Below are 3,202 nucleotides of genomic sequence, written 5' to 3' on the forward strand. Positions count from 1 at the left end.
TTGTAACTGGTTAAGAATCTGTAAGTAAATAATTAACATGCTTATAATTTAGTAATTCCACAGCCTAAAAGGAATGTGGCAAGATCCACCCTGGAATGTATTTTGTCTGTGCTAGTTTTACTAAGTCATTGGACCTGTGCTCCTGGACTGCATCTCCTTTTCCATATGCAGTGATCAAAACACATGCCCCTTCTACGTAAAACAAACACACTGTCCTGGGATCTATGATTTGCTACTTGGTGGCCTTGAAATAACCCTATTTGCTGTATTTTGCAAGGATGGCTGGCATTTCCAGCTACTGGTGTATTCCACATCCAAGTCTTCTTCCCTTAGGTGAACACTTATTTTATTACTTCATTCATTGCATTAATGATTAATGCACAGGAAAAATCTTTGCAGACATTTCCACCCATATCTGGACTCCCCCTCCTCCCCTGCAACCCAAGTCTAACCAGGATGCAGGCCTGTTCTGGGAAATACTTTTATGTTTTAAGAATGGAAGCACTTCGTGGCTCACATCCTGCTTTAGTACCCATCTGTGATGCCTTGTGTATTAATAGTGCTTGGAATATGTTGAAGCTTTTTTAGAAGCCACTGGCCTGTGGTTTGATTTGTACCCAAGTTCAGCTACTTAAGCTTAGTTGTAGTATTGAATGATTGAACTTGTATTTTCTAAATTTAATTTCAAATAGTCTACTAATTAATTTATGTAGTTAAAATTACTATGATCATTATTTCTCAGTTAATAAAGATTAATTAGGCTTAACTTGTTTACTCTTTTATTCTATTTTATATATAGCAAAAGTGAGGTAGTTTCTTTTTAGGTCCTTAGATTTGCCTGCTTGTCAGTTTTATTTTATATTATTTTGTTTCTTTTTGAACCTCTTTTCAGCAAACTTCCTTTGGGATTCTATGGACCTTCCAGGTTTTTCAGTTTTTTCCCTTTAAAAACCAGTTTTGCAAGAATTTACACAAGGGTACATTATTAATAATGGTTAGAATTATCATATTACATTTCTCCATGCATAGTGTCCTCCCTCCATCTCCAGCTATGACTCTTTAGTGGTAACAATTAAGCTATAAATACCAGAACACTAAGAGAGGATCTTTCAGCGGCTTGGGAGAATATCTTTAAATCACACAATGTAACTTCTACTTTTAACTCCTAATCATACATAACACTGATGAAATGAAATACTCTCCTGCTAAGTGGGTACAAATATTCACAAACATAAATAGGAAAAAAGTCTGACTCTAAATGATTCCAGAGTGCTACAGGAACTAAGGCTACTTTGCTTCTCATTGTGGGTGCTTTATAGGTCACTGAAATCCTTGCTTATCAATTTATTGGTTAATCTTTCTGGGTTAAAAAAATAACTCTGGTGAAAAGTAAAAGCATATATATATATATATATATATATATATATATATATATATATATATATATGGTTTACGGTTTACTTCTAGGGGAACTTGAAGTTCTGGAGTGAAAATTTAAAGAAAGGAAACAAGAGTTTTGCTTTCCACTTATGTAAAACTAGCTTATGGTCCTTGTATACTAGACAGGTTTAATATTTATTGACTTCTTTACTGGAAACTGAGGGTCCCTGGCCACCCAACACTGAGAACACTTGCCCTTAAGTTTGAAGATTCAGCTTTGAATATCTTCATACACAATCTGTTCTGCCATGTGTCATCAGGAATTGATGCATACTTTGGTGCAATTATTGGATCACCAATGAATGTGAAATGAAATCATTAGTTGTCTGGTACACAACTTAAATGAGTTTATCACTAGAGGAGCAGCAAAGAATAAAGGTTAGGTCAAGCCTCTGGAGCCTAACAGCTAAGATTCACATCCCAAGTACCCCATTTGCTAGCTGTGAGACCTTGGGATAGTCACCCAGCATCTCTGTGCCTTAGTTTTGTTTACTACAAATGGAGAAGAAGTGTACCTACCTTACAAGAGTTTCCATGAGGATTAAATGAATCAGCCTATATCAAATAGTTACTACGTAGTAAGCACATGTAAAGATTTGTTAACTCCTGATAGTTGATAAAAATAATAATTAACCATGGGGAAAAGGGAGAAAAAATTGAATGTGAATCTGATTATAAAATCAGATTCTTGTTTTTAAAAAAAGAAGCATGACTATATCAACATCTACTGATGCATATAATGAAACAAGTCTCATTTCCTTGAAGTTTGTGAAAAAGGAAAAAAAATTATATTAGAGACATTTATTCTATAGCTCCAAATGTAATAAAAATGATCATAAAACGTCTTAAATTTGTTGATAATTCCCATATTATTATAATCTCTTTTGTCTGAATGAGATAATATTCCATTTTACATACCTATTTTGTGCCACTTGGACTACAAATGTCTGGTAAATCCACAGATGTTCATAGCCACTCATGCAGAAATGAAATATTTAACTACAAAAATATCTTATATTTGGGAAGCTATTTGCTGACATCTCTTCCTCTGATATTTGAAGAGCATGCAAAGTGATTTATGCACAGGAACTTGAAGGAAATGCTCCATAGTGACTTTGAGAATATTTTGAGAACATTGTTAATACATATTTTAAAAGTGCTTTCTACTATGAAGTTTTTCAATTTTTTTTTAATCATGCAAAAGCACATTGGGCAAGCTTGTCCTCTGGAGGAATTCCTTAGTTCACCTCATCAAAAACAATAAGAGGATGGGGGTGTCCATTTTTATAATAAAGCAGACAAAATGTGATGTGTATTAATTATGGTTATTAATTTTTGTTAAAGGAAAGATTAATTATAATGCTTTTTTTGGAGGACAGCCCTTCATTACTCTTAACTAACACTAAACACTTGCATAATAGAAAATTATTTTGGTTTAATGAGAGCAGTTATTATAAAAAGTTAAGCATTTGTTTTGTACCTAAAACTAACTAGAGGTGTCCCTTTTTGTAAGAAAACTCAAGAAAATTCAAAGTTGAAAAAGAGATGAACTATAGAATGACAGCTTGTGTTTCAAGTGATTTTTTACTTTTAAAACCATTATTTAAGAGCGGCTCCCCAATGAGATGCCAGCATCAGTTGCAGACCAATCTTCTTAATGAAGTTTAGTGGACAAAGAAATTCAAAGTTTAAGTATGAAGAGCCAATGTTAATTAAAGTTCAATTATATCTGTAATTATAATGTAAATTTATGGGAACTTCT

This window comes from Marmota flaviventris, chromosome 1, assembly GCF_047511675.1.
Source record: "Marmota flaviventris isolate mMarFla1 chromosome 1, mMarFla1.hap1, whole genome shotgun sequence".
In the NCBI taxonomy this organism is placed as follows: domain Eukaryota; kingdom Metazoa; phylum Chordata; class Mammalia; order Rodentia; family Sciuridae; genus Marmota; species Marmota flaviventris.